The sequence below is a fragment of the Meleagris gallopavo genome, chromosome 3, assembly GCF_000146605.3.
Source record: "Meleagris gallopavo isolate NT-WF06-2002-E0010 breed Aviagen turkey brand Nicholas breeding stock chromosome 3, Turkey_5.1, whole genome shotgun sequence".
In the NCBI taxonomy this organism is placed as follows: domain Eukaryota; kingdom Metazoa; phylum Chordata; class Aves; order Galliformes; family Phasianidae; genus Meleagris; species Meleagris gallopavo.
In genome coordinates, this window is record NC_015013.2 from 54,669,699 (window position 1) to 54,681,443 (window position 11,745).

Sequence of the window (11,745 nt, forward strand, 5' to 3'; positions counted from 1 at the left end):
AAAAAAGGAGATATAAATAAAAAAGACATTTAGAAACAGTATTTATGTTAAAAAAAATTGTAAAATGCAGTTTAATCATAAAAAACAGCTTGTGTTATATACCAAAAGTGAACTAAACTTTGCAAAGTAAGAAATTCAGACACTTAGGCTTGCATCTCTCTTCATTTCTAGTTTCTTCTTGCAATCCATGAACTCTGGTAGAAAGAAGTACAGAAATTATGAACTGTGCAAAGAGTCTTACAAATGCTTGTGTCCACAAGGTGAATTTCCAAATGTATTGCATATCATTGTACAAGTGAAAATAATTTGTACCAATGGATAAACAGTAGTTTAAAAGAATCCTCAGTAACGAGAATTAGAATTGTTTTGGTTTATGTGGAATCTTTGAGTTGGTCTAATTCTTTTTAATATACTTAGGTAGGTTACAGTAAAGGAAGTCTTGCTTCTAGTCTATTCATGTTTTAAAAAGCTCTCCACTTGTTCTTCAATCAATATTTATACAACCAAAATTAGCACAAATTTAATATTTATAAATGAGATCAAGCCTACAAAAACAATGCTATTGACATCCTTAAAGTCGAATTACTTATATATTCCTTAGAATCTGTGATAGATATATCTCAGACTGGCGAGGGCAAAGACCTTATTCAGCTTCTTCTCCATTTTTAAAGAATGCCTATCCCCAAATACTCTTGGACACAAAGTTCTCCAAAACTACCCACACAGAGTTAGAGGTTGTTTTCATTGATAAAAAACGATAAGGTTTCCTGTCGTGTTCCTTTCCATGGATTTTGTCTGGTGTGCATGGTGTAGCTGCTACGTTAGATAGAGCAGTAACATGTGATCCTGCTGTATGCCTGGAAGGTACATTCCAAATTCTGCCTTCCTGATGAGGGACCTGGCCTATCTGGTAGGAGGCATCTCCATACAAGCTGAAACAGTCATTCACGCAGAGGAAGCAAGGAATGATCTTGAAAGTGTCATTATGACTTTTGTTGTGCATGCCACAAAGTGGCCAGGAATAATCCACATCCCATTCTGCATGCAATACTCTCAGTTGAACCACTGAAATATTTCAGGTTTGCAGCTGGATGAGGGTCTCAAAATTACAGGAATAATGTTCTGTTGCATATACTTCTCACATTGTATGCAGAATGGGCTAAGGAATACAAAGTTTGAATGTGAAAACCGTAAAGAAGAAAGAATCCATCCTTCAGATACAGTGAAATGTTTTTATCTCCCAGCCTCTCAGTGAAGCAGTACAGAGCTATTGTCCCAACCTGACTGACTCACAGTAATGTAGTCTGAAAACAGCAAAGTTAATCACCTTAGAATATTCTTTTTTAATTCATAGCTTCTCTTTAGTAGAATTCTAATAAACTTGTTACAACACAGCCCTGAGATTAAACTATCTTCTTAATAGCAGTTATCAGAAGCTAAATAGGAATCAAAGAGATGAATTACATAACTCTCCAATGACAGACAGTTGAGTTGTTTCAACATGTAATGTTGAATCTGTCATCCTTTGTCAATTTAATGTTGGCAGCAAAATGATTGCACTCTGGACACCTCAGTCGCAGCAATTTAGAGAAAATGTTGCAGAAATATCACATGCTGAACAGACAAAATGCATCTGTGTAGAGCTATTTAAAAACATGATCATCATTTAATGTTGTAACTGTGACCGCGCGGCAGAAAAAAAGCTTCATTCTTTTAGGAAGAGAAACTATCTTTTAATGTAATTCAGGGCTCTAGCTAGCAATTGTAAAAGCATACAAAATATTTTTCTCTTCACACCTACGGATAGTTAAAGCTAATTAAGTTTTACATGAATTTACATTACACGTGTGGAATTCTTCAATGTGTCCAGGTTTCTCTGCCCTGAGTCACGTTTATGTCCCCACTACAGAGGTGATTCTGGTGTGGCTGTAGTAAAACAATTGTGTTCAAGAAATGCAGTATTTGCACGAACAGAAAAAGAATATTTTCACTCATTTAGTTCTTCTACATCCCCAAGGTCTATAAGCAGCTCAGCCTTGCTATAAGCGCAGCAGGTAACAGCATTATTTTCCCAGGCAGCTGCTGTAAGTCAATGCTTTAGGCCAACATCACCTTGTCCGAGAGATGTAGAAAGAAATTACTTCTCTCTCTACTTCAGGCAGACATAGTCATGTCACCAGAAACTTCATCCTGAGAACAGAATTTCCAATCTTGTACATAAGCAAGAATTTCCCACATTGTCAGCATTAGATAAAGAAAAGTGTAAGACGGTTTAAAGGTTTGGTACATAGCTTGAAGGAGATTCCCTTAAAGTGTACATCAGCTTTAAAGTACATCAATTTTAAGTGGTTTATTTTTCATGAAGTGTGCATTTGTGCATGTATGTGAAAACCTTAGAACTTCCAATATTCTTCCTGTGCACATAGGACCCATTCATCCTCTTTGGCTACGTGCATAATTGCCAGAAATATCATTATTCCTAATTAATGAACACATGAATAGAAGGCTGGTTCTAATAACTCACTCAGGAGTATCCTATTCTGTTGTTAAATTATCTTGAGCCCTGTTGCCAGTGATCATTAAGAAATTGCTGCAGCCCAACAGACTGGGGCTCACTTGTGTATCAGTGAGCTAGGCCCAGAATACACCTTCATTTTTTTGGCTCTCAGTGGTAAATTCATTCTTTGACTTGAGCATTAAGATTTTTTACTTAAAATTCTGACTTTCATTAAATTACCACCTGGACAGCGATGCATCTGTTGTTTTTTGGGTTGGATTGTTGTTTTGGGGGTTTGTTTGTTTGTTTTCCGTTTATTGAAAACTCAACATTGCAGCTTATTCAACTTCTTTGCTGCCTTCTGGAAGTCCCTTATCTCATCCCTTCTCCACTCCTTGTCCTGCTTCAATTTATCCCTCATTTAAGGAGCTCTGAGAGTCCTAAGTCTCTCTTTAACTATGCTCCACATCCTCATTTCCACCTGATTGATATGCACTCCTACACACACATTAGACAAAAGCTGTCCATACATCCTCTTCTCCCTTTTCCTTCTGAAGTTCCATGTTTTATGTGAGCTGTTTCTAGAAGGCAATCTAGAAGTTCACTTGTTCATTTTCAAGTGATTATTTGTAGCAACTTGAATAAGTACAGAACAGCTTTTCCTTTTCATACAGTAGTAAGTATAAACAACATAGATTATTCTTTACTTAGCTAGGTTACTGTTCAAGGTTATGCAACATGAAGAGGTCAGGTTGGTTTGGTTGGACCTGTATGTAGCTCTATCCAGGGATGGAGACTCTTTGGTTTAAGGCAAGCAGACAGTATACTGGGAAGAGCCTTGTGACAGCACAGCAGGGCTGTGGTTAGAGGGTGAGGTTCACTCCAGGAGTGTGTAGCTCCAGGTCTTGTCATAGTACAGCCCACACGACAAACAGAAGAAGAATCTCAGAAAAACCCAAAAGAAGAAAACAAAAATAGAAAACACCACCACAGCAAAACACCATTTATTAACAGTGCAAAAGAAAACTTACTTGATAGCTGGGGAAGGACAGCCAAAACCAAGAATCATACATTTGGTTCCATGTATGTAAAATAATCTCTATCATAGTAAAGAGTATGAGTCTTTATAGTGCAGTTATTCCTTTGCAAAACATCTGTCTTCTACTTTCCTACAAATTACATGTGTAACACATTTAAACACTGGCAGAAGGAAAAGAAACAATTTATTCTCTGGTAAATTTTAGCCATGTAGGGATAACTGCAGTTGCTACTACCCCAGCACTGAATTGGCTCTGACAACAAAAACAAAAATCAGCCCTATTTATCTCAGAGGTTCGGCTTTCTTCTGCTGCAGCTTGAGGGAATCACTGCTGTTTGCCCCTACCCTGTGAGGCAGAGCTGAGCAGCCTGATCCACTCAGCTGAAGGAAAACCTCTGCATAACTCACTGTGTTGGCTAACAGGCAGGACACAGGCTAAAAACACTGCAGCTCTAATATGTTGCTTCAGATTGCTGGTGTCCACAGAGTCCCAGATTGTTCAACTGCAACTGAGGGGAGGCCTGATGGCGGCTGCAACTCCTCACAGGGAGCGGAGCTGAGCTCTGCTCCCTTTGACAGGGCCCTAGGGAACGGCATGGAGCTGTCAGGGGAGGGGCAGCTGGGGGTTAGGGGAAGGGTCTGCACCAGAGGGCAGTGGGCATGGCCCCAAGTGATGGATTTCAGGGAGCATTTGGAGGGCACTCTTTGACATTGGATATGGAGTTGGGTGGTTCTGCATGGAGCCAGGAGTTGGATTCAGTGATCCTTGTGAGTCTCTTCCAACTTGAGTTATTCTATGATTCTAGATCAGCTGAAAATTCTTTCAATTCCTTTTGTAGATTCAGCTCAGAGTGCTATCACAGTCAGATACAGGTGACTGGTTTCTTACCATCTTTAGGAAAAGTTTCCCTAAATTTCCCAGCTAAGAGCACTATCTAAACAATTAGAGCAGACAGTGTGTCTAAAAATTCATACCCCTAAATGAACTCTCAGCTGTCGCTCCACATCTTGTGGTGTCTCTTTGCAGTGAGCAGAAAAAGTGACCACAGAATGAAGAATGGAGCACAGACCTGAGTGCAAATGCAGTGCTTTAGACACTTAGCGATTTGTCTTCTCTTTAACTGAGTGGAAGAAGAGTGAAAAAATGCATTTATTCTGCAAACACCAATTTAAATTTTTAAAAATCCAGAAAGCTGAAAACTAGAGGCTTTGGTTCATGGGTCTGTAGCTCAAAATTAATTGCTAACACTGCTACCACAATAAGATCAGTTAATTGAGCTGCCTGATTCCTTGAGCACTAGAGGACACGATAATCTGAATTTGCTGTTTGTATACCGTAACGTACTGAAAATAGAAAATAAAAGTTACACATGGCAAAGTATTGATTAATTGTCTCCAAAAAACAAAAGACAAAATGGCATTAGCCAATTATACACACCTCTAAAAGACAAACTTGGAGAAAACAACATTTCCTTCTGTTGCAATTTCATTTGGAACAGCAGGCTGTGCTCCTGAATTAATTTTACAGCTGAGACACAGCTAATCCACAAGTAAGCCTGTTACAGTTGGTGGGCATAACAAAAGAAATGCTTGCCAATAAGCGCACATGACATCTGGAGCTTGAAAGCGTTTTCATGAGGAAAGGGCTGTCTGTTAATGCATTAAAACTTTGTGACAAAGTCCCACATAAAAATATATCCACAGAAATTCCATAACTGGTGTAGGTTATTGTGAAAAGCACACATTCCGAGAGCATCTGAAAGTGTGGGAAAAGCTATTTTTATGATTCACACTACTAACATTACGTATAAAAAGCAGAAAACACTTTAAGTGATTCCTTCCATACAGAGGACTAAAATTGAGATAGTAATTGACTAATTTTGATTTCAAAGTGCTAATACTGGAATCAATTTTCAATACTTGAGCATGGTAGATTTTCCTTTTAATCAGAACTGAATGTATAACAGGGGAGATTCTGGTGTTTTGAAGTCATTATCTGTAGGTATAACTACATGTTTGCAGGGAGACTAGAAAGCTGTCCTTCTTATACTTAACTCTGGTTGCTGTTAAAGCTAGAGGGGGTGAATGTAAGAATTTACTCTGGAACACCTGTTATTTAATTTCCAAGAAATAAGTGGAGTTTCACATATGAAAAAGGATAGTTCTCTTCAGCGTTTTATTAATGATTTCAGTGTCTCCTTAACAAATATGTTTATGGCACTAAACTGTCTTATCTGGCTGTTCTGTTCTACTCTCTCACTGTCTGATAAATACAGTGCAAGCCAGGAGAACAAACATACTGTTATTACATATTACACTCAGACAATATATAATTATTTTTAAGATCCATAGACCAATTCAATGTAATGTCCTTAGCGTAGAGATGAGGAAGAAACAAGGAGCCAGCAGCAAGGAAATGCGCATCTGTCTCCCAGGTCTTGTACATACCTAATTCTCCTAATTAAAATGCCATTCAGATAAACACTTGAGCACATGCTAATTTAGATAATGAGTTTAATAGAATGATTCTCATGCTTAGAAATTGTAAGCATAATGAAACATTTTGAGGTAAATCTAGTACTCAAAGAAGGAAGTAGGAGATGATTTTAAAAAGTCAGTGATCATTAGTTTCTCCAGGAAGAAGATTTCTGTGTTGGTCAAACTATGTATCTATAAATCCTTAGAAAAGATTAATGCTCAGTCTGTGTAACTAAATTTGAGCCTTATGAGAGTGGCTAATTATAGTCTTGATGAAATTATGTTCCACATCATTTAAGGAAAAATATAAAAAGATAGCAGTATCATGAAATTTAATGACAAGAAAGAAATTCCTATCTTATATGAAAATGAATTGCCAATGCCTGTCTGTAATAAGGTTTTTAATGTGAGTAAATTGGCAGTTTAATGTTAATTATTTAATTATGCTTTATACTGTTAAACACAACAGCATGTAAGTGAAAAATTAGAACTTGAAATGTGCTGACTTTTGACCAGTAGTCTGCAAAATGCAGCGCTCTGCCTAGATGAAACCATGACCCCACTGTGTAGAATGTTTTGATACTCTATCATGAACTGTTATGACCTCTATTATAATCGTGCAAGTAAATGGGCTATCATTTTTGCAATGTCAGAATAGAAGGAGTTCAAATATGGTAAGGGTTCCACGTGCACCGTAAGCCAGGCTTAGCTCAATCTGTTATGGCACCAGTACTTCAGTGCATAGAAACTGGAGAGCAATTTAGGATCTGTGTTTGTATGCTCCCTATTTAATTCAGAAAGGATATCAAGAACTTCCCAGCTACTCATTGAATCTGAAGGTTTCTAACAAATGCTAGATCTTTTGCAAAGGCCAAAAGAAAAGAATAACATTGTCAGAAAAGTGTCCCATGATTTTCTTTAAGTTTACAGTCACAAACATATCATTTTACTAGCCTTCTATTGAAAGGCCTCACATTTTTATTTTCTGACGCTTGGAAAAAAAAGACAAATTATAGTATTTGACACATCATATAAATAAATGCCTTATCAATGAGATTAAAGAAATGCTAGACTCATTCAAATTCATTGAATGACTTTTTCACAGAAGCCAGAAGAACCGCTGTTGCTCTAGTTTCTATTTTTGCATAAGGTAAAACGGTTTTGCTATTCTCCTTTACCTGCAGTCTCTATTTCAGAGAGTCAGTAGTGCTGACTTTTTGCTATCTCAACTGCTTTAAATTGTGATTCTACTCATAATATTTCCTTTCATTTTTTAAATAAACTGAAGAAAAATCAATACTTTCACTATCAGCATCTAGCTAAATAAAAAGTTTCATTAATAGAGCATTTGCCAGTTAACTGACAAAAAGTATTGGTACACATCTTACAATTCCTCAGCTTTAAACTGCAAATGGAAGCACTTTGTTAGAATTCTGGCTTTCTGCCACCAAAGGGAGCACTAAAACCATCTGGTCATCCAGAGTACCTCAGTGTATTAGGAGACCTCCAGTTATCCTTCTGAAAAACTGAAACTATCTGGAGAACGTAAAATTCTTGGGAGAAAAATGGTACAAGTTCATCATACCTTAACAGCCTTATAGACTGTTAGATTATCATCATTTAACTCACATCATTTCATTATCATCATTTAGCTTACAAAGAAACTGTAGGATATTAAAAAAAAAAAGACATGAATCATGATGAACTAAGACTTAGGAAACATAAAATAATAGCTCCTCCCTCTATTTTCTGTCTGCAATCTTCTTCAGGCATCTCTCAGTTTGCACAAGCAACTGCACAACTAAATTCAGCTTCAAGAATTTCTACGTATTCTTTTCCTTTTCAGGTGAACTCTATCAGAACTTTTGCATGTAAAGAGCAGACAGTATTGCTACAAGTTATAGAGTTCCTCCCCTGCGGAAATCAAGTGCTTTTTCTTCTCTTGCACAGATTTCTCAAATGAACTATCTTCTCCAAAATACTATATCTCCAGGATTTATGAAGCCATAAAGTCCACCAGAGTCAACTCCAGAGGTTTGTAAGAACTCAAAGAGCTTTCTCCTCCTTAGAGAAAGATTTAAACTGCCAGAGAAGTTAGCTACAGATTTTTGGAGCACACAGTTATCTCCTTGTCTGCTTATCCGTACAACTAAAATGCATCACAGCAACCAAAGCCTTATTATAGTAAAAAATTAAGTAGCAGGCAAATATTGAGGGAGAAAACAGAATGCAGGCTGCAAGAGTGATTTTTGACATTTATTCTTTGAAGAATTGCATAGGACAGATTTCAAGCGGAGAAGGTAAGCGCACAAATTGTGCTTTTCTAAGTCCAAACTAAGCAGTACATTCTCCTCAGGAAAGCAATTGTAGGATTATGAATATCTCCAAAAACAGATTTAAAGACGGCATTCTGTTTGCTATTCATTATGCTAATCCTTCTGTTTTCTTTATTTAAATTCACATTTTAAATTTTATTCCTGTCAGTCTGATTTGGGAGTTCACTGTATAAGCAAAAAAGTGATCTAGTGAAGTTATTTGCATACCAGAATTGTAGACTGGGCAACAAAACTCAAATGCTGAATTTTGATCTAAAGGAATATTAAATGTGTCAGCAAGGAGTGAGAAAGTTAAATTCAGTTTTGGCCACCACTGAGAAATATTTGTAATAAATAAACGTAAGATTTGCCTATGAGAAATTGCACCTCTGGCTAATCAGAGTATAGAAAGTGTTCTTGAGCAAGAGAGTTTATTTTAATTCCAGAGCCTCGGATCTTGTTTTGTTTAGGATTATTACATAGTTTATTATTTAATGCTGTAACCTTTGATCTGATGAAAGAAAACTGTGTGATATGTTCAATAAAAGATACAGGATTAACATTTCTGTTCAAACATGGTACCACTGCCTGCATATACACACCCTCAAGAGGCAGTGCTCAGTGCTTTTCTTATTTTAAATTAATTTGTAGTTTTGCATAACATTAGTTTAATTAGTACAAATGCCAGTAAGTCAAACAACTGTAACGGGTAATTATGCAATTACATATAATTACTTCACTGAGATGAGTTGTAATGCAAGCGTTATTATTAATCTCTAAAGCCAGAAGGAAAGCAATGCATACAAGCACTGACCTGGTCTTATCCAGCCATAAGATGGCATAACATGATTGTGTTGTGGCCATACATGAAGACAGAGCCAAGTAACCGTGCGTGAGTTTAGAAGCATGTGCAGAGAGATTATTTCAATATCTCAGAGGCACAGTGAAATCTTTAAAGAGCCCTGGTGGTTGTTTTCTCTCTGTTAGAGTACAGAGACAAAAGGAGAACCAAAATGGTCCCTAGCTTGGTGCCCACTTTCATGAAAGAGTGTAAGTGCCAAGAATTGGTAGCACCTTCTGTCAGTAGACAGCCAATAAAGATTAAACCCCCTTCAGCAATATACTGCTAAATTCAAGCATTTCTTTCTAGTATAAGTGACCTCAGCCTGGCACAGTGGCTCTACTCATCCCAGAAAGCATTGCAGTCTAACAAAAAAAAAGCATTGGAAATGCCTTTTTTTTTTTTTTTTGGTTAAATGTAGGGTTTGCCTTCCTGAGGGGAAAGTTCAGTGGCCCATTTAGGAAAAATCAAAGCCTCATTTCACATAAGAGACTGTTATGAAATGGTCTCTGGTCTCCACACAGAGATTTATTTTTTTTTCCCAGCCAAATTCTTGTTTATTGAGAAAAGAAGAGCTCATGAAGAAAAAGGCACTGATTTCAAATTTGACACTTACAGTAGCGTAACAGTCTTGGCTCCAACACACATATTGGTTTAACTCCACAGATTGCACTAGAAGGGAGGAAGACCCTGGAGATCCTTACTGAAACAGCCCATACAACAAGATTTGAGGTGATGGCTAAACAGAAGTGGGAAGTGCTGTTTTCTTCCTGGTCTAACTTGATAACACCTAGAGATAACACCAGCATCTAGAGTATGAAGAGGGAATAACAGGACCACAAGCTTAACTTAATACAAATGGAGGAATTGCAGTTTTCTGGCTCTGTGTGGAGTTATTCCCTTTGCTTCCAAACCAGAGCACTAGTTGCTAGAAGGGGGAAGGGCGTTCTGAAATAAATGATGTCTACTACAACACCACACTGAATGTAAGAAAATAAAGCCCTGGATCTGGTCCCTTCTGTCAGCTCAGGCCGCAGGTGGTAACTACAAAAAAGATCTGAGAGTGATGAACAGTAACTTCTTCAGCTCTCTTAGATCATCCTGGAAGAACTTGCTACAGTTCTTAGTTTGCATCTCTCTGTGAATACAGTGAGGAAGCAAACTGATGTGTTTCCTCTTCATCTTCCTCACCAAATCACAACTCAGTACAACATTTAAAATATAGTGTCTCAAAGTCTTTAAAATATTCCTGTCAGATTACTTTGGATCAATCTAACTCCACTCAAAGTGCTCAGTTATAATTCTCTCCTATAAAGTACATGTAAAAATTGCCGAAGCCCACTGAAAAATGGATTTTAAAGTGCGTCAAAGTAACATCGTGTAATAACAAAGCACAACCACTGGGTGGAGAAATAAGCCCCTCAGAAACACCATTGGCACTGCCATGCCAAACCAAGGGTTCAGCATGGGAAATAGAATGAAATCTGTCAGTAATGCAGAAAAAGTAGTGGAGGACTTTGATATCTCTTTTCAGAATTTGAGTTTACTACTAAAGAATTCGATTTCATGGTTTATGGAGAAATAGGGACACATACAATTACATATCCAAGCTTGATTATCGGTGGAGTCTACTGCTGCCTTTCTTCATTTCCATTTCTGACTTAGGTAAGGACAAAGAGAGAAGTAGCTGAACAATATTTCTTGCTAGACAAACCAACAGCATCTAAGGCAGCTTATAAAATACACACTGTAAGTGACAAATATCTTAAAGTGAGAACAATTTCATGAAAAATAGCAGAAAAAAATGTTGCTTAGAAATTAACGCAGCTGAGCTCCAGCTGGCTTTGTTGTGCTTAATGTCTAATATTTTACTGATAATGATCAGTTAAGCTGGCAGGAAAAGAAGGCTATTTCAGATTAGGAGAACTCATAAGACTATTAGATAAATGTTTCTTGGCTGACTCTATGAAAAGTCCGCTGAAATCAATGTAAATATTCATACTGATCTTTGGATAAGGTCTGTTTCAGATCTTAATGAGTTGGTTCATTTTACTGCAACAGAGCTTTGGATAAAAGACTTCTATATCTTTTTAATAACTGAACAGAAGACTCAAACTAATCCTTGGCTTAGATGAAACTGAAATACATACTGATTTGTGTTTTGGGCCTTGTCCTCATTATATATTTTGCTTTTGACTGAAGACAGGCATAGCTAATTTTTATCTCTGATTAAGATAAGAAGATACCTCTTGATGGATTCCTTTTTCCATCTTAGCTTATGCAGAATAAATGCTTAACATAGCACAAGGCTAAGATCATCAGTAGAGCAGGACATACAGATTTTGCAGAACACGAGTTACAGTCATGAGCCAATCAGCCTAAATATACTTCTCTTAGGCCCTGCAGTATTATCCCCATATAGCAACACGTGAGTGGCTATTCCGGCAGACTCAAGCTCTCAGAACTAGATGCGTGTATTCTACACAACACAAAGTGTGTCAATGTTGCCTCCAAACATGAAAATAACTTCATTAAACTTTACTGAGATTAAAAGCTTTACTGGAATATTAGATAC